We start from the raw sequence: 20307 nt of genomic DNA, 5'->3' as shown, positions 1-20307 counted from the left end.
CTGAATGTACACGACAAAGGAAGCACTGAAAGTTTTAGGAAGAAGACAATGGTAAAAGGAAGAGTATTATTTAAAGTCTTATTGTTATTAGAAATAGAGACAGTGGTGCAACTCTCAATATAATTTGGTACCTTCTTTGCAACTTATTTTCATAAAGTTGTTGAGATCACTTGAGAGGTAATCTGGGCCAATCATACATGTTGGGTCTTGAACCAAGGTCTTGCTGGCTTTGAAAGTTTTCTCTGTCCACTATGGTATAGTGCCTTTGTAAAGTGCTTATTATCACATAAAAATATGAAACATAAGCTATTATTAAGAAAAAAAATTGTGGCTTACTAATTTGCTTATATAATACCAGTGATACTATAGCTATAGCAATCTCAGAAAAGCTGGCTAAACAAAAGATTCCTCTAAATTAATTATTTTAACATATCTATGTTTAAAAAAGGAAATATATCTCGTAAAAAGAATTTTAACTACAACACTTTTAAAAGTTTGTAAATGTAGCAAATATTTGAAAAGAAGTAATTTTTAAAATTTCTGTATATACCTTTTTTGAGAACCAAAAACAAAGTAAATGGTGTTAATTATGGCTATAATACTTAATTCACAATTTACTGTTCAACTAGATCTCTACATATAATAAAAAGATTTCATAACAGAATATATGATTACTTGTAAGAGTAATTTGTTCAATGACAACAATACAGTAGCAAAAGTCAGAAAATAATTTTTAAAATGTATAGGTTACAGAACTTTCCGGTTTCAGTGGTACTAAGTTAAAATCAGTTTGAGAATGACTTGTTAATTTACATTGTTGAAGAAATGCAAACTAAAGAAAATTAATTAGAGTTCTGGACATGCAAGTCTCATTCTCACTTCTTTTAATCATTTGTTTGACCCTTATCAATTTACTCAATTTCTGAACCTTAAACAGAATAATGAAGTTAACTTTTCAGAAGGGCATTATTGATCAGTAAGATAAAAGTTTAAATGAATCAAATTCTTGTGAGAAGCACAGAATATACTCTATGATAATTAATTTCTTTTATATACATTAATTTGTATTTAATATATACATAACATGGAGAGAGTACTAAGGTACTCGATAATTAATACAACTTGAATTTTATTGTCTAATTGCTTTTTAATGTAATTTTGGGAAGAATATTAAATATTCACAACTGTGTCAATGGTAGTTAACTTTTGAAGTAATACTACTGGTATCAGGAAGGTGATAAATACAAATTTAAATTAGTTTTTAATTACCTTGGAATTATTCTTGTAACTTAAAATATATATAATCTGATAAAAACTAATTGCTAACTATGTAACTGGATATTATGCATAATAATTTTATATAGAAATGCTTTGCTTTTTAAGCCTAAATTAACCAATGACAGATTTTTTTATAGCTCAAGAGTATTTAATCACTAAGTACATGAAAATATTTAATTTTTATTAATTCCTTTCTGGAAAAAATATAGGGCCACAAACCTAGAAATCAAATCTATTTACTAGAATCCTTTGCTTATATTATCATATAAATTTAAGGACAATTTAAAAAATTTAGAAAGGAAAGGATCCCATCATTTCCAGGAATTAGTCTTCTTTATAAATTATTGAATGGAAAAACTACAAACTCATTAAAGTTTCTGCAGGGCAAAAGTGAAAACTAAATTGACTCTTTAAAAGACATTTTATCCACATAAATGTTTTAGAAATTTTTAATGCTTTGAGCTGTAGTGCATTTAATTTTCTTCTTTTCTTTCCTTGTTGGCTAACCTTCAATGAACTTTTTCCAATACTATTCAATCCAAAGTCCCTAAATTTATCAATAGCTAAACAGAGTCCTCACAAAATGATTATTATTCTAATCAGATCACTTGTCAACTAGCATACCTAGAATAAAATCCAGGTTGAAGACTTCCAACCAATGCAAGTAAGCTTTTTAAATAACAACAAAAAACTCAGACCATATAGTGTGTGTGTGTGTGTGTGTGTGTGTGTGTGTGTGTGTACGTATTTATATACTCATACCTGTATAAGATTTAGTATTAGTGTCTACTGAGAGCATATGGCAAAATGATACCAAAGGACATCTGTAACATTTTAAAATGGATTTGTATACACATACATTCATTTGAGAAATAGTAATATATACATACATATGTTTTGCTTAACTATATACTACACTACTGATACAAATACACATACAAACATCTCAGTAATATATTAATAGTAGAGTTAAAAATCTTGCAAACACTATCAGTAGTAGCATGGTCACAGAATGGATGTGAAACATTAGTTGTTTATAAAAGCCGTGTTTATTATTTATTATACTAAGAACCTGCATAGTCTATTGAAGTTAAATAAAAATGAAAACGGCAATGGCTGATAGGCACATGGTTTCACAGACTCATTATAATTATTGTATAGGTCCCTTGAAATCATCATCTTACAGCTTGTGAACAACTAATCTAAGTACAAAGCTGAAGGAGATCAGGGATTAAGTTATCAAGGTTCATTAAAAACACTGATTCTTCAAATTTTATACCCATTTCTACCAAAATAAGGATGTCTTTAAAGAAAAATTCATCTTTTATGCTACAAATACTTTTAAAGTTGGATGAATGCTACCTATGTAAAAAATGCCACATCTAAATTTCACTTTATAAAAATGTTATAGATAACTTCTATCAGTTTAATTGATAACTTTCTCTTAGTTTAATCCATTTTGCAATGGATTAAAAATTAAAGCATTTAATAGAGATTAAAGGGATTAAAAAATAAATGAACCTCAAAGAACCTAATTTTTCTATTTGGCAAATGTATCATGCAAATAGTTCTATAATTCAGTTTCCCAAGTTCTTTGAAAACAGACTAGAAAAGTAGAAATGAACTTGTGTTCTACTACTGATATGAAAAAGAGTAAACTATGATGAAGTTGATCATTTTAAGAGTTAACTACCATCTATCCTGAAACAGAAGGTTCTGACTAACCCCCTTAAGTATCTGAAAAACAATAACTATTCACCATTTCATAAATGCAGCAAATTAAGTCTCTGTATCATGCAAGAAATGTTGGAATAAATGAAACCAATAGGAACTGTATTTTTTAATATTAAAAAATTATCCTAATTGAGAATTGCTAAGTGGTATTGTCAAGACTTGCATTCTTATGCAAACTGTTGATACAATGTTCTATGAACTGGAAACATAATTGCATATAAGTTTTACTATATTACCATTTTAGAAGCAATTGTTCCTGAAATCAACTTTGGGCTATGCAATCAAAATTTACCACTTCATCTAACTTAAAAGGACATCAGACTATCTATTCTCTAAATTCCCTGAGGCTCTAAATTCCCTGAGGCTCGAAATCCAGTAGATGAAAATCAACACTAAACATGAAAAAGTAGTAATCAAAGTATATTTTCCTTATTTTTAATCAGAGTGAACATATTAATAGTTATACATTAATGGAAAAATTACTGAGAATTTTTAAGGCAAAATATTTTTCTGATTCTTAATCGATCTTATTTGTAAAGAAAAGCTTTTTTCTACTCTTCCTAAGATAAATGTTATTCCCATTAAAAGAAGCCATTTTCTAAAAAAAAAAAAAAAAAAAAAAAAAAAGTTTTAGATTTGGAAGGAAGCTCATTTAATTTCAATTACCTTTCATTTAAAAAATTGCTAAAGGTAATTTGACTCCTTAATATCTAGTTTTCATTTATTTATATCAATTGTTATTTCATGGTTGTAATTACAAATTAATGAAAATTCATCTTTTTTGTCAAAAGCTCTAATAAAATAAAAATATGAAAGACCATTTATTGAAAAATGATAAAAAAAATGAATAATGCACTCAACTTGGTGACTGAGGTATATTTCAAGTGATCAATTCAGAAAGACAAATGAAATCATGTTAAATGGAAATAGTATCTTGGTGGCCAGGAAACAATTAGGCTTTTTTTGTTATTTTAAATTGCTAATATACCTTCGGATCTGGTAATGTTAAATAGTGACAGCTAAAGAGTTGCACTCATATAAATTCAGAAAGAATTATAAACTAACAAAAGCAGTGCATAGAAAATGAATAGAACATGAATATCAATCTGCATTTAATACTCTCATGATTTAAAAAAATAAATTATGCAAAAAAGAATAAAACAAGCTGTGAAGTGGGGGAAAATATCTTCACATTAAATGTTACTTATAACATATGGAGGGAATTAAAACAAATACATAAGACCAAGAGCCATTCCTCTGTAAATAAATGGTGAATGGAGAAGAACAGTTTTTGAAAGACAGAATGCAAAATATCAATTATGCTCCAAAACACCAACAATAATAGAAATGCAAAATAGAAAAATTGTAGTTTTACTTCACACTTGGAAATTATTAAAAATAACAAAAAATATGAAAATGAAAAAACTTACATAAGGATTATGAGAACACAGACAGACTAACACATTGCTGAATTGTGAATTGATTTAAACATTCTAGAAGAAAACTTGGAATTATATGAGTAAAGTAACTAAATTGTGCCTGACCTGTGCATACCTTTGACCCAGAAATCCTGGCCACACCCTTTGGAGATCAAAGACAGAAATAAAGGTCCAATAATATGCCAAAATATTTGTAGCAGCATTATTGTGATAATAACTAGAAACAAATAATCTACTCTTGGATGGCAGTATGGCTAATGGAATGGATGGCTGATGGAAGAGTAAAATAATGAGAACCAGGAAAACAAATAGTAAAGGACTAAACAATATAAATGGAAATTGAAAAAGACAAAATGTGTAAGGTTGGCTCTGAGGAAAAACTGAAAAAATAAGTGTACCACACTCTTTTTTGCAAAGGCAATAAAGTTAAGATATGTAGCTGATATGCTGATTAATTTTGCTTAATTATTTTTTTCTTCATTTTAAAAATTCTGTGTTGGAAAAGATAATTTTCTGGGTAAAGGATGAAGTAGTAATAAATTTAGAAATCTAAATAATGTAAACAAAAAAAATGTTAATGTGAATGATAAATTCGGAGAAAAATGGGAAAGCTTACATAAATCAATAAAGAAAAAAAAGATAGAGCAACAATACAGAAATGAACAAGAATATAAGCAAAAAGACAACTAAATGGAAATCAAAAGCTAAATAACCAAACACCAATAATGTTTTTATTCTTTCTCTTTTTAGTGAGGAAGGAAGATGACTAGGAAGGTTATTGTATTCACTATCACACAGAGTCAGTGCATCAGTTATTTTTGCTGAATTGTTCTTTATTACATAGTAAGATTCAATGATAGGTTTTCAGAGTAGAACTAAAACCTCCAAAAATGAGTTATGTAAGAATGACAAAAAACAAATAAAATTAAGCTTTTAAAAAAAAAAACTAACAACTCCAAGACATTAAGATAAGAATTAACAATTTTAAAATTCGATTAAAAGCAATTATCGTGGAAAAATAATCACTGGGAATAACCAAATGTCCTTAAATAACATTAATTTTATGCTAATTATTTTATTTTGATGGCTTGACCTTTTCTTGGTTTCCTGAAAGTTAAGGGGTAAATATACAGAATGTCTTAGTATCAGTGAAATTTTAAGCTTTAATGGCTTAAAAACTTTTAGGAATTCTGTATGCAAAACACCATGCTTTGCTTTCTCTCTAATCAGAAAAGGTAGTAATAATTATTTGGAACATAGTGCAGTTAATTTCTTGAGTAAATTAGCTTCCAGGGTAGCTAGATGGTATGGTAGATAAAGCCTCCAGCCTGGAAACAGAATGACCTGAGTTCAAATGTGACCTTAGACACTTCATAGCTAGCTGTGTAACCCTGGATAAGTCCTATTTAAACCTATTTGCTTCAGTTTCCTCATTTTAAAAATGAGCTGGAGAAGGAAATACCAAACCATTTGGTATTTTTACCAAGCAAAACACAAATGGGGTCACAGAGAGTTGGACATGACTTAGAATGACTAAACAACAACAAAAATTATCTATGTTAAATCCCTAAATGAAATTATATGAAGAAATATCAAAAAAGGTTGATTCATAGAACTATATGACTGCTAAAATATAGAATGTTTTTTTTTTCTGCACATAGTTTAAATAGCATAGCTAAAATTAAGGAAGCTATCATGGCTATCTAAATTATAACTTCAAGATAAACACCTTGAAAACATTGTCAAAGATGATAAAAACAGAAATGGTCATTGTCCAGAGGTCTGTGGGAATATAGGCACACTGGTAGAGTAATGGCACATTGGTGAATTAGTCTAATCATTCTAGAAAACAATACAGAGCAATTAATAGTGCTTGCCTCCTCCTAAAAAAATAATCCCTGGCACATAGTAGGCACTTAACAAATGCTTGTTGATTTCACATAACTTGAAATTATGCAAATGATATATAAATAAATTAGGTATAGCTTTTGATCCAAAAATCTCATTATTGGTGTATTAAATGGAGACCTTTTAAAAAAATGCTCTGTAACCATTAATACCTCTTCAGTACAAAAGATCATGTGTGAGATATGACTTGAATATTTATCAATTATCCTTCCAAAATGCCTAATACAAATTTCAATACTAAGCATAAATCCTTCAAAATATGAATATTTATTAATAAAGTTTCAAAAGAATTTATGCCACTGACCTGGTTAAAATCTAAACATATAAATTCTGTAACAATTTATTTTCTATTGTCTACATGAATTATGTATTATGAAGGGAAAACATTTTTGATTACATATTTTTGTTCAAATTCTACTACTAATTTCTAGTATTTGACAGGTATACCAGCAGAGCACAAGATCTATGATATTCTGGCACAGTATAAGAATTTGGTGGTTGACCAATGACATGCATTGATTGTTTATTTACTGAAGTATCAAAAAAGAGCTTTTCAAGATTAATGGAAGGAGTGCCCATATTGATGTCTTCACAGATCTTTTGAAGCAATCAAGTACAACTTTTTTCATGATGGGTAGAAAAATAATTTACAAACAAACTCTGCATTAGAAAGTTGGATATATGTGAAAATCTAAAATATATTTTATGTTTAAAAAGGTAAGCATTTTCTAAGTTGTAGAATATTTATTTACCTGAAATCTTTCAGAAATGCTTTTACTGCATTAAGCAAAGAGTTTTTGGCATTATATGAAATGAATTCCATATTAATTTATGAAATATTTAGAAGTATAAATATACTTTAAGTATATTTTCATAATCTAACTTGGTCACTGCTCTCTAGTTATGAGAAAATGGGTATTCATAAATATATATGTCTATGTCTATTTGATTTAAATCTTTTCAATAAATTTATAAGCGCCAAATGGGCAAAGACCAAATCTTGTACAATTTAATGTGATTTCATCTCCCATCCACCCCCAAGATTTTGCACATTATTCAAAAATATCTGAATAATTGCAGATAGTGCAATATTTAGAGACCATATGTTACAACATAAAGGAATACTAAATTCTTTTTTTCACCCAACCTATGCCATGGCTAGCTCTGCAGGCTTGGATAACAGTAGTTTCGTCTCAAGTTTAAAAGATTTTTTTTTAAATATGTAATTTAATTTCTAACTTTTTCTCCTGTTGGATAAGTGTAAAATATCCTAACATATTTTGGATTAATTATTGGGTTTAAAATTTATAAAGATTGTTAAAGAAAAAAAAAGCTAAATAAATATATGTGTGGTTAGTGAAATAAAAGTAAATATCTATTTTGAATAAAGGCCTTCAATGTTCTGAAACAGAATTTTTTTAAAAATCCTCACATATAGACTTAATTAACTTGGTCATCTATAAGTAGGCAACTTCTCTGACTTCTTAGTTATCTACTTCAATTAACTGATATTTAAAAAACAATAACCCTAAATGTCTTTTAGTTTACTCATATGTCTCCAAAATTAATCTTTTCAAAAATAATCACTTTAAAAAATTGAATGTCTATTAAAAAGTGAAGCTTACATCAACTAATTAATTAACATACATTTAATAAATGCCTAGGTACTAGGTACTGTGCTAGGTACTGTGGTAAGCATAAGAGCTATAAATGCAATAATACACTCTTTACTGGCAAGGAACAATAAATTGAAACAATTTATATTAAGAGTCCCTCAAATTAGAATATATTTTATACAGAAAAAAATCAACTCTATAATTGACTAGTAATTTATAAAATTTTGTCAATTTCACATATTCCTTCAGTTGTAATAGGAAATCTCAATGTGTTTTTAAAGTATCTAATAAAAAACTGGTAGCTTTCAAATAATTACTGCTAAAAATCCAAATCCAATCCAAATTATTTGTGAGTTCTTTTCAAATTCTATGATATATATATATATACAATTAAAACACAGAAAGGCGAAAAAAGATATCACAAAACAAATAAATTGTCATGTTTAGTTATATAATTGTTTCATGTTTTACTAATCATCGTCAATCTAATTCTCTGAATATCAAAACAATTAAGTGAACAATGTGTCATATCACAGCTCTAAATATTCAATGAGTGACATTCCCAAAGAAAATGAACCATTGAGAAATGGCACCGTTTCAGAATAAACCCTTTCATAAACCTGCATATTGTTAACTTATCACGGTGTTACAAAAATATTCATAGCCTACTAAACTGTTATTCTTAAAGCAATGGCTTTTAAATGCTGAATATAACATGTATTTATTGGATTTCTATATACAAAAAGTACATTGTGTAGATATGTATGTGTAGATATACTTGCAAATGTATATGTACAAATCTATATATAAACATGGAGAGATAAAGAAAACCCCAGAATTTTAATTTTAAGCCATTAAAAGCATAATTAAATTAGCAATTTAAGCTATTAAAGCTTTAAACTGCATTAAAATTTTGTTTGATTCTTGATATATATGTACATACACATATGTACACAATACAAACACACACTTGTGCCTATAGGTATACATGTAAATATGAACACATTTACATATATACATACACATACATAAAATAAAATTCCTGGCATTACCTAAAGCAGAAATTTTCTAAGAATACAAGCTGTATATAAATCAGTTGCCAATCTGTAGTGAGGAGTTTCATCACTGGGAGTTCCAATGATGAAATCACAGGTCCAGTTTAAAAAATAAAATTAAGGGGCAGTTAGGTGATGCAGTGAATAGAGCACCAGCACTGAAGTCAGGAGGATTTGTGTGCAAATCTGGCCTCAGACACTTAACACTTCCTTACTGGTGTGATCCTAAGCAAGTCATCTAATCCCAATTGCCTCAACAAAACAAATAAATTAAATAAATTAAGCTAACCTAGATAATAGTCCAAATAAAAATTCTTCTTAAATTGTAGGAGGTATGGCTATCATGACACTATGTTTAAATTGTGAGCTCACTGAGGGCAGGGACTGTCTTTTTATAAACTGTTTAGCAGAGTGTCTGGTGGTTAATAAATGTTTATTGGACTGGATTGGAAACAGTTTAGAACATTAATTATACTCTTCCTGCACTCAGAAGTTTTTATCTTGCAAAGTAAAAGTTAAAATGATATGGGGAAAACATCTCAGCAGCATCACAGACTCCTTTTATAACTCTAAATAATCATTACTGGACATAAGTATAGACTGGACATATGCAAAAACTACAAATTGTCATCTGCTTTATAAAAATAATATGAGTGCAATGCCCTTGCATTCAAAACAATGTGCATGCTTAATGTGAAGTATATTTAAGTTCATGTAATACATTCTTTGGGAGCATAACTGTGAGGCAGATTTTAATCACTATCTGCATTCACTTAAATATACTACTTATTGAAATACAGATGTTTTCAAGTATCAGCTTTAACTTATGTCTCCTTACATTCAACCAGTCTTAAACGAGTCAATTATACATAACTTTAGGTTTTGGTTTTTTTCTATACACGATTATCTTAGCATTTTCTCACAGAGAAATGTAGGAATACACATAAAATCTTTAAAATCTGATAAATTATGCTAGTTACCTAATATATAAAATTACAAAGCAATGAATGGCAAAACATTGAACTATAAAGATGTCATTGACAGTCACTAATATATAACTTTTCTATAATATATACATATAAACAAAGAACCAACATGATAAACCATAACACAAATCATCATTGCTGTAAACTTGCTTTTTTACAAAAGGAAAAAGGAAAAGAGCAAATTTGGTAGTAGGGATAGACTAAAGATACAATACATAAGCTTTGCTGTTTTTATGGGGATTTCCCCTTATAGCTTGTTTCATTAAGGTAAAAAAAGTACAAAGAAAATAGGTTATATCACAAATTGGCTTTGTTGCATTCATTTAACAAGGACAACCAATATCCTTAAAACATTTTACAATGCAAAAATACTGTAAGCAAAATTAGTTAGGATGTCCCCATTTAAATATTAGGGTGACTATTTTAAGAATATGGCTCTAGAAGCTCATAAAACATGATTATATGAAAATAATTCCAGCACAATGATTTGTTTAAAATGTAAAAAAGTTTTTATGAAAGCATTTTAGATTCAAGTGTTTAAAATTCTTAAGAGTATATTTTCTATGTATTTGTGGGTTGAATCCATCCAAATGTATTAGTCCAAAGGCTATCAAACAGATTGTTACCTTTTAGCAAAATTTGGTGCCAGTTATCAGCACTAAATTTAAGATTGTCAGCAAAGATAGTTTTTGAAGGAAAGTTTCCAATTATAGTATAAAGGCCCTATCACATTGATTTTTCCAGTCTAGCATGGGTACACAAGAAACTTACATTCTATGTAGCACTCCTAGTCAGTTTCACTCTGCAGATGGCACAGTGGAGAAATACCTTCTGTACAGGACCATGTACAATTTCTTCTGCAGCTGTCAGCACCTAGGGGAAAGTGCGCTGTTAAACAGTTGCTGCGTTCCACCTCAGAAGTGGCTGCAATTCGGTGGTGGGTGAAGTGATTCCTGTACATATATACAGGGATGAAAAGTACTATATAAATGAATTATTTAAGAACAAGAATAGCTGTCTAAAAATTGTGACCACCATAAAACAGAAAACAACATAAAGTCACAAGTATCCCGTACATAAGGGCTAACTATATTGCAATAGATTTCTGAATGTCAAGAATGATTGAGGGGGAAAATAAAACAATTGGAAACAGTTACTAAACTCCACGTATGATAGGATATTGCAATATTAAAAGACATAAAAGTTTAAGGTGCAAACCAAATAAGCATAGCAACATGCAATGTTATTCCTATAATCTACAAAATGTGTAAGAATATTGATTATATTTTATAAATTTGAAGTTTTCTAAAATGACAATCTAAAATAAATTATGAAAATAAATCATCACATTTAAAAAATACATGTTGTGAGGTTATCTTCATAGTATCATGGACTCACAAGATCACAAGCTGTAAGGGACCTTAGAGGGCAACTACTCCAATCCCCTCAGTTTACAGATTAGGAAACTTTTCCCCACCCCCAAACTGCCTTAAACAAAGGTCATTTAACATATAAATGGCAAGGACAAACTCAGATGCCATAACTCTAATGTAAGTACCCTTTACACAACACAGAATTAATCTGATTAAAAAATGAAGTAAACAAAATAATGTATATCAAAGAACAAATGGCAATATGGCAATTAAAAAATATCTTTTAGAATGAAGTTCTAAAAGTGTTTTAGTAGTGATTCTACTATTTTACCCAATTTACAAAGTGAAATTAAACATGGCAACAGTAAAAACATATATCTTCATTATTAATAAATATTAAGTTCTCTTAATATAGTTTAAATGAAATTACCTAATTTATTAGGGAAAATTATCAACATTGTTTCACTAAAGTGTCAAATATAAATATGATATGAATCACAGGAATGGAAAATGTAATCTATTCCATTTTATATCTCAAAACCACTTTATCCTCATTCTAAATAAGTATTTGTCTATTGGTTAACTTATTTCAAAGAAATCTTCCAATGACCACATTTGAATAATTATCCACTATTATTCTTTTAAACTAAACTCCACGGGCTAAAAATTCTCTTGTCACCTTAAAAATAGTTTATCTTTGTGAAGATTAAGGAAAATGACTAATAAATTCCTTTAAGTAAAGGTAGAGATAGAAATTAAAAAATGAATTTGTTAAAACTTGTTAAAAGATGGCAGAATTATTAACTGATATCTTCTGACATGTGAACACAGACTGACTACCTTCAAAGGCTACCAGCTCTTTAATTGTAAGAAATTCCATCTTTATTTAGGACTTTTCCTGCATAACTCAAATATAAAATATTGCTAATTTACCAATGTCCTCTGGAAAGAGATCAATCAGGCCTTCCTAAATATATATCTATACACTAACACAAGAAATACTGTAATTGGAGAACCCTACTGTAAATATACTATTAAGAGTCCATAATCACAAGGTACATTGATGCCTACTTACACAATTACTTTCTTAGAATACAGCTGGATATAAACAAACAAACAAACAAAAATCCAATTTCACATTAATTATCTATAAATGAAAATGCAATAAGAGCAAGTACAAAATATCTCCTTTCTGTACCTTCTTTTGGTAAAACATTATTATGTTATAAAAAGTATAAATATGAAAAGAAATATGGAAAGATTCATATTAAATGGTACAAAGTGAGATCACTGGTACTATACCTTTATGTACTTGGCACGTACTAGGCAATTAACAAATATCAAGTGATTGATTGATATGATAACACACACATACACAAAACAAACAATCCCCCCACTCTTTTTTTTCTTTAAAGTACTTCAGATGGACCTGAAAAAGTTCATAGAATTAAAACATTTTTCCTTTGGTTATTTAATTAATTTTGTTTGGCTTTGTTGAAGCAAAGTTGTTGCTTTGTTTTTCTATATAATTTTACTCCCTATTTAATGTTTATTACATTGTTTTTAATGATTATTAACACCAGTCATCACTATGCCAGATATTCTAAGAGATATTTAAAAAAAAACACAGTCCTTGTCTTCAAACACTTTTAAAAAGTGATTTAAAAAGCACTTAAAATAAGAACCCACAAGAAACAAAAACTAATAATATGTATGTAAATTTGTACATATGTATGAATCCATATACTTGTATATATATGACTGCTAAAATGTAACATATGTATATGCAGCAATTCAATAAGGACTAGAATAATGAGAAGAGGCATCATGAAATTAATGGAAATTGGTGTGGGCTGTGAACAATGAGCAATATTTGTGTAGACAGGAGAAAATGCATTTTAGGCAACAGGAACAATGTGCACAAAATTAAAGTGGACAAAGATATTACTTATTTATAGAACTAAGGGATAACCAATATTGGTATAATGAAGGATAGATATTAAGAATAAGAAAGGAGATGAATAGGTAGAGGGGGGACAGGTTAGGTTAAAATGCTAGAAAGAATATGAGACTTTAAATAATAAGAAATACATACACAGTATGGAAAGGACTATAGGGAGATGTATTTAAGAAAATGTTAAGGGAAGATTAGTCAGAGAGTGATATGAAGAATATATTTGGGAAAACAGGAAAAAAGGAAACTAGATTCAGGGAGAGCAGGTAAATTAATCCATATACAGGGAACTGAATACCTAGCTAGCCAATAGAGAGGAAGAAATATATACCCAAGATATATTCTGAATTGAAATGGAACAAAATTGATAGAACTTGATGACTGCAAGGATAAAGTATAATGACTAAAATTTCACAAAGTTTTCTTATTTTTAAAATCTTCAATTATCTATTGTAAGAGTATTGACCTATATGCACATTAGTTTCAGTGATGAAGAGGTCGGAAGTTAGCCTTTAAAAAAGTTAAAGTAAAAGTAAAAGAAATGGAAGCACTGATTATAGATGGCCTTACTAAAAACCTTAGCCAGAAAAGGGAGAAAAGATATAGGAAGAGAGCTAGTGGGAATAGGTGGTCCAAAGGAAGGTAATTTTGAAAAGGGTGAAGACATGGGTGTTTAAAAGTGGTATAGAACAACCAGTAGATAGGGATAGTTTGAAAATTGTTGAGAATATGTGTATGATAATGGGAACAAAATGCTGGATTAGATGGGATGGAATGAGATCATCATTTGTGCATACAGAAGGAATATATCTCTGACAAAAAGGGCCATCTTCTCATATGAGAGGTGTGAAGGAAAAGATAGGGATAAAGGCACATAAGTGATAGGAAATCAGGAAATAAGAAGTTCATATTCTTACTGATAAAAATAACTGACAAAAAGATGATTACTCAGAATAGTTTGAAGGAAAGTGATTATATATAGCCTATGGCCCAGAACCTGCCTTCCAAAATTGGGGTTTAATCTTGGTGTCTAATCAATACTAATTATTTGTATACAATGGCTCCCCCCTTAGGAATTTCTGCAGAAACCGAAGGATTGGGTTTATTTCTCTCTAAGGGCTCACAGGATTCGTATAAGCAGTAAAGCTACCTACATATCAAATAAAGAATTTTATTTAATCCCACAAAAATGTAATTCAACAGGCGTTTGTTTACAAGGTACCTTCTATGTTCTAGGGAATAGGGATACAATGAATAAACAATCTATACATTCAGAAAGTAAAACCCACAAAGGAGTCTTATAAAAGCCCATTTAAAAAAAAAAAAAAAAAAAAAAAACATTCATTTTCCCTCCCAAGGAGGCCGCTGTCTTTCCTAGAGGCAAAAAGAAGGTTCTAGACTTCTTTATTATCTTTATTTAATCTGACTCACGGAGAGAAGGAACAAAAATACCAAAGACTTTTTAAAATCCACATGACTGTATCTCTGACTCTACTGCTCTGTTTCTTCCTTTAAGGTCAAATATTCCGGGGGCAGCTAGGTGGCACAGTGGATAGAACACCAGCCCCGACATCAGGATGACCTAAATTCAAATCTGGTCCAGACAATTAATACTTCTTAGTGATCCTGGGTAAGTCACTTAACTCTAACTGCCTCAGAACCTCTCCCCCCCCAAAAAAAAAAAAAAATTAGGTCAAATATTTCTAGGGACAGAGATGCTAGAAGAGACAAGTAATTAGGCATTCCTGGCTCATCCTAGAAAGTAAATCACTGTCTCTGTGTAGTCCCTCTAAATTTCTGTCCAAATCTGACTTTCTTTTAAAAGGCCTAGTACAGGAAGATAATTCAAAAGTAACCAAAACTTGAATGGGGTATTTAGGACTTAGTTCAAGAGGATCCAACATTTTATTTAAGGGATCCACTTTTTATAGCAAAGTCCAAGAGAGGATCAGGATCATTACTATCACCACTGTCATCATCATTTATATATATATCATGTGGCAGGTACTGTATATATGTACCACATAGTGAAGCTCTAATTGTTCCTTGACTCAGCATTCTATCTTCTGCTGTCCATCTAAATATTTTTCCACTTCCCAAGACCCAGTGAATCCTAAATTTCTTTAAAGTATCAGTTTTGTTCTCATCTCCCTCTTGAGGTCTTCCCTCAAGTTGTTCTTCCTCTCTTTATCTTAATTACTTTGAATTTCTAGCCAAGAGCAAGTTATAAATCCAATCAACAGAATATAAACTCCTTGAGGCCATAGACAGTTTGATTTTTATTTTTGTAGTTCCAGTGCCTCAGTGGTACATTATGCATGGTAATAATAAAAGTTTGTCGAATTCAACTGGCAGTTGATAAATGACTTTATTTCCCCAATTGGGAATCTAAATATTCTGTTTCCCTATGCTATAAAATATATAGAAATGAGAAGACAATCGAAATACCAGTGATTGAAATTACTTTTATAAGGCTTCCCAGTGAAAGAAAATGGGTACATCTTCTAAACCAAGTATCTGAATATAAAGTATTCTTGCTCTTCCCACTGGACCAGAAAACAGCATACATATGACTATATGTTGTTTTGTTCTCTTGGCTGCTATTTTTTGAAGGAGGCACATATTTGAGAAGATAATTTTAAAGTAGGGAATAATAAGGAAATATATGTTGATACCACTCCTTCTGTGTTTTTCCTTACTTTTGAAGTCTCTTTGAATGTCCAATGATATTTCAAAGAGATGAAATATATCTTACTCCCAACCTCTCCTATTCTTTAGCAACACCAGCTGATATGGGAAAGTAATTTCCTGTTTCACTGTGCTGACAGTAAATTTCCCAGATCCAGAAATTATATCCTCAGCAGGAAGGCAAAATGCTTCTGCTTACAATAAGGAAGTGGAAGGTTGGCAAAATTAAGTTAAATTGGGGTGATTTTTGTAATGGAAATGAAGGATCTTCTAGATCATAAGAGACTAAAATGATGGTTTATTTAAAATTCAAATGTCTGAGCATATTTTATATGAACTATCTACTTGTAATTTGAAATGATACTGAGAAATAATGGAGTTTCAGTTGTTTGAAGAAATAATGAACAAAAGAAAAGTAAATTTGATTTAATTCATTTAAAATACATGTTTCTTGTTACTCATTTTTCATGTTTTGAAACTTCATGCTAAGATTCTGTCAGTAAAACAATTTTTTTCCCAAATGTATTAGTTATATAGGTGGTCATAACTGTTAATTATTAATGTTCCACTTCTACCACAAAATCATTTTTTAAAATCAGGACAATTATTAATTTCTAAAATAAAGACCACAAAAGATCTCTAATATCAATTATATTAAAATCTGGGGGTTTCCCTGACATTATTTTAACCATCTTCAAAATTTAGAAAAAATGAAAAATATTATAATTGTAATTCCTACTGTACCAATAAGCAATAATACATTCATATAATACACTAAAAATTCTAGTAATGTCTCATCTGTCTAAAATCATTATGGAATGAGTTGATCTGCATGAGTAAAATTTTTAGATAATTAAATTTTTTATACCACCCAATTTATTTCTGTCATATTTAATATTTTCCTAAATAGTTAACAGAACCTAACAAACAGGATATTATATATCTAACGCATCTCCTTATGGCTCTATTCACCACATAAGTAGCTTTCCAGACCATTTCCCTGTGTGTTGTCTCCCTTATTAGAACAAAAACTCTTTAAGGTAGATCTACCTTTGCTTTCGTCTTTGCAGTCCCAAGTAGCATAATGTTTAACACATGATATGTATTTAAATTATTTTTCATTAATTTGTAGTTTTTTCGAACATAGATAATGATAGAAGATAGAGACTAGACTGATTTTACCTTGAAATTTCCAAATGAGGAAACTTCCTCTACTAATGTACTTTCTTAATAACTTAAAATCTTAAAAAGGTTGCCTAGAATACTGAGAAATTTTATTTCTTCCCTGAGATCACATAACTAATATATGTGAAAACATAGTTTTCCTACTTTTAATGCCTGCCCTCTTTCTACTATAGAAAGCTGCGAGGTACTCATAGATACATGTATACTATTATCCAAGTAAAATAATAAATTGTCAGAGAACTTCTTTTAAATATGTTGAAACTTCAGATGAAGACTATGATTAGTATTTTGCTATGAAAAACCTCTCAAAGTTTCCTTTTCAATGTCAATTTTTAAAAATAACAATAATAAAATAAAATAATTGATCAATATTTATTAAATGCTTACTATGTTCTAGGTGTTGTGCCAATCACTAGAGATACAAATAATCATATTTCTAAATTCAAAAAGAGTGTCATTTCATGAGATTAGAAAAAAGTTAAATTTTGGTGAGTGAAAAATTCATAGAAATGCTTTTAGTCTTTAAATAATTAAAATGTGATAAATGGTAAAGGTAATTTGCACTAAAATATAGTGATATAAACATACAAATGTACATATAAATATGAATCTATCACTCTTTCTATCTGAAAACTTAAAGTGCACTCCAGAATTTTAAAATACACAAGGGTCACTTTTTATTGATATAAATAAAGCATTGTTGCTATATGAAAGTTCAGAGAAAATGTTAGTTAATAAAGTATCAACTAGCAAAAATTTCTCCATGTGGAATTAGGTCATATGTGATTTCCCAAAACACAATCACTTTATATAAGATTAATTATATATTGTTCTTTTAAAACAAAGATATCATTAACTTAAGTATCACTTCACCAAATACTTGTTGCATAATTTTCTGCTCCACTTCTAAAACCACACCCACTGCTTTAGCCTTTGGTAATTTATTATCTACCATACTAGAACTCATATATGATAGTCATATAAAACAAGATCTTAAAAATATCATTATTTGCCATATTTACTTGCAGACACTGTTTTTGCCTGTTTTTAAAAACTGGAAATTTTGGAAGAAAATCAAGAAAAATATTTGTTCCCACATAATCTCAACATCATAATAGGGTACCTAATTTGTTTCAAAGAGGTAAAATTACTATAAATGACAGGTATAGGTAATGATTTGCCTTTCATTTATTCAGGCATGGTAAAGAGCCAGGATTCATGCTTTTCATTTTTTGCCAGGTTTTCCTTGCCCAACATATCATATCTTTTGGGCCCATCAATATATCTGAATTCATTTGAATGCTACATAGAAAAATATAAGCAGTGAGTAGCAGCTCTCTGGTTCTTCTTGCTCTGAAAAATATGTATATACACAAATTATATGAATTTACATCCTTAAGATAATTGATTCTAACATTACTTTCAAATAATGAGAAACTGTTTAAGACAAGAAATATTATACCCTAATTCTAAGTAACAGTACATAGGAATGAGCATAAGAAACTATGATGAAAAACCACTAAAAGTGGTCTAAAGACATATTAAGACCCTGGCTGTTACATTAGTCCATTGCTATTATTTATTATTTCAGAATAAAACTACTGAGGTTAAAGGAGAGCTAGAGCATTATTACAGCAGAGAAAAAAACAGGGACTGGACCTATGATTTCACTAGTAATAGTAGGGAACACCAATGCAGGTCAGCACCTTTTTTGCAAGTTATATTATTAGAAAGTTACCCAATGTACTAGAAGTAGTTATTTGCCCAAGATAATGAAGTCACTCCATGTTAAAGGGGGAACTTAAACTTAGGTCTTTTTAGTTCCAACTTTCCTAATTCCAATGTTTACTCATGATGTACTAAATACTGTGGTAATTGTTTCTATCGATGGTTTTTAATCTATATTTACAGTATACAAAAGCTTTAGAACTTAGTGCTTTTTAACTCTCTCTCTGCAATCGTCAAACCTGAATGAAGATTTAAATGTAAATCTAAACACTTCAAGAAAGACCAGAAAATTAGTAATATCTCTACAAATCTGGGATGCTTGGCTAAATATCCTCTCTTCTAAAAATGAATATGTTGCCATTTGGAGGAAATCTTATTTATATCACCATGAAAAAATTGCATTTGGGGTAGTTTATATTATCTTTGTTAATGACCTTAATGAGAAAATGCTAAGTTAAAATTCTTTTAAAATCAACAAATTGTTATACCTTCTTTTATGCAAATAATTTGATCCTGTTGTTGAAAATAATCAAGTATGCCAAATTTATAAAGAAATTTAAAGAACTGAGTTTTTCATACCTACTTATGCTCTGAAATATATTAGTAATATCTTTAATCTATTTATACTATTCAGACATTGCAGTTTTGCAGGTGAACTTGGAACTACAGTTTTAGTATCTATTAATAGTAGTGTGGATTATTTTTGGATGCTGAAGCAACTAGCTACTTTTCCTCATCCACTTCATGAATTCTCAAGCTTTTTGTTACTTCTTAAATCTGATAATTATGATGCTAGGTTGGAAAATACTTAATATTATTATGTAAATATACAATTTTTCAATCCCCCTCCTCTTCCATATTGTTATCTCTTTTAACTAATGAAATACTGCTAATGAATAACCTTCTATCACCTAGCCTTCATATATAGCTACCAAAGTTAAATTTCTAAAACAAAGGTCTCAGAATGTTACTTTCCTACACAAAAAGTCTCAATTATTTCTTTCTACTTCTAAAATATAATGTAAACTCCTTTGTTTTACATTTAGTGCACTTCATACAACAAATCTTTCCAGGGTAAATATTATTTGCCCTTAGCATAATATTTCAGACAAAGTGGCCTACTTGGTTCAGTTTACAACCCTGCCTTTGCTCAGACTGCAATCAATGATTGGGATGTTCTCCCTCTTCACTTTTACCTGTTAGAAAACATGACTCCCCTTGGTGCTCTAAGAGATCTTTTCTAATCCACCCATTATAGAGGCCATCTAAAAAAATACTTTATAACACATATATATATCATACAGTTAATTGTACATGCAATATCCCACTCGTAGTAGCTCACTCTGTAGGCAAGGTATGTCTC

General features: G+C 29.6%; 1 protein-coding gene across 6 annotated transcripts in view; it reads right to left on the bottom strand.

Moving 5' to 3' along the window:
* The window catches only part of NOVA1 (NOVA alternative splicing regulator 1), a 162340-nt gene that overhangs the window by 103666 nt on the left and 38367 nt on the right, over positions 1 to 20307 (bottom strand). For 2 of the 6 annotated variants that reach the window (XM_051977324.1, XM_051977323.1), the window contains one exon: positions 10788 to 10889. The exons of the other annotated variants lie outside the window; for them this stretch is intronic. The gene's annotated coding sequence lies outside the window, so the exon portion shown is untranslated. The remainder of the gene's footprint in view (positions 1 to 10787; positions 10890 to 20307) is intronic. 6 annotated transcript variants of the gene reach the window in all.

This window comes from Antechinus flavipes, chromosome 2 (assembly GCF_016432865.1).
Source record: "Antechinus flavipes isolate AdamAnt ecotype Samford, QLD, Australia chromosome 2, AdamAnt_v2, whole genome shotgun sequence".
NCBI classification, from domain to species: Eukaryota; Metazoa; Chordata; class Mammalia; order Dasyuromorphia; family Dasyuridae; genus Antechinus; species Antechinus flavipes.
Note: the sequence above shows the minus strand (reverse complement) of the source record. Positions and strands in the feature narration are given on the sequence as shown.